Consider the following 1,560-nt stretch of genomic DNA (forward strand, 5'->3'; position numbering starts at 1 on the left):
AGGCCCAATTCCCTGCAGCCCCAGGAGAAGCCAGGGGCGGCCAAGCTGGTCCATGTGCAGGCCCCTGTGTGTGGGCCCCACATTCTGTCACTGAAGCATGTCACTCCCCAGCAGCTCCCAGGAAAACTGGCTCTCAGGCAGCGCTGCTTTGAGCGGGAAGGAGAGGTGTCCCAGGTCACATCCCTGGACCTGGGGCCCCGGTGACTGGGGCGTCCTAGCCCCCCACCCCCGGCCCACACGATAGGCCTCCTGCTCACATTGTGCCGGAACTCCTGCAGCTCCCACACCAGCTGGTACAACTGATGCCTGGCGTCCTCCAGCTGCTTCGTCTTCTCCTCCCTGGGGGCGATGAGAACACGTGGTGAGGGCTCCTCAGAAGCACCCGGAAAGCCCACCACCTGGGAGACCACAGCGGGGAAGGAGGGGATCCTGGCTTCTAGGCGTGAGGAGGGCCTCTGCACGTGGGGCTGCAAAAATGCTCTGGAGTCCAAGGTGAGCTTTACTTTGTCACTGCTGCTCTCAGACTTCACCACAGACCTGAGCTTTCCTCTGAGGGTGCAGGCAGGGAAGGAGCCCCCAGAGCCACTCCTCCCTCCACAGCCAGGCAGGCAGGGAGGCCCCTGGCAGGGAGGTGAAGGCAGGCAGCTTCCCAGATACCGGGCATGGTGCCATCACCAGCTGCAGGAAAGGGGGAACAGGCCCACCGGACGGGACCAGAGAGACACATCCTCCCTCCAGCCAAGAGCACGCACACTGGGCCCGAGGCTGAGCGGCAGGCTGCTGCTCTGAGTCTGCCATGTCTGGACTGGCAGGAGTCCTAAGGCCCAGCAGAACTCTGCTGTGCAGGCTCAGGGAGGGGAGGGAGCGGGCTAGCCCAGGGCCCAACAGGGACCCAGCTCAAAGCAGAGCCCCGTCACTCCAGGGCGCTGTGAGAGCTGCCCCGTTTGCTGCACCGCATGGCAGTGAACCACATGTGCGAGCAATGGGTGGTGACACACGGCACAAGAGCAGAAAGACCAGGGTCACTGGGGGACTCACAGCTCCTGCCTGACGCCTCGCAGCGTGGCCTTGGTGTCCGCCAGCTCCATGGCCAGGTGCTGCGTGTCCTCGCTGGGGCGGCTACTGGTGTTCCACTCCTGGGTCATGGTCACGACCAGCTACAGCAGGGCAGACAGAGGGGTCTCACCGGCGTGCTCCTGTGCCCGGCACAGTGCCCGCACTAGAACGTGGTGAAGAATGACCAAAAGACGGAAGAAAGTAAAAGAGAAGATGGCAGCCGAGACTGCAAAGCCAGGAGGGAGGCAGGAGAAAGTGGGGGAGTTTTTAAGAAGCGAGGATATATTTAGTGAGACAGAAGGGCCGAGTGAATGGACCAAGCTCAACCTCTGTCGTCACACAGGTGTCTCAGGGGACTATGCACTGCAGGGAAAGTGCCCACGTCCTGCCCCCTCGGAAATGGGCCAGGAGGACAGACAGTGTGCAGCTTGAGAGGAAGTCAGGATGAGGAGCACAGCCATAACTAGGGCCCCAAACCCAGGCCCCTCTCCACCCATCCCCCAG

Source organism: Myotis yumanensis, unplaced genomic scaffold, assembly GCF_028538775.1.
Source record: "Myotis yumanensis isolate MYYU_CA2020_CCGP unplaced genomic scaffold, mMyoYum1.0.hap1 SCAF_11, whole genome shotgun sequence".
Lineage (NCBI taxonomy): Eukaryota > Metazoa > Chordata > Mammalia > Chiroptera > Vespertilionidae > Myotis > Myotis yumanensis.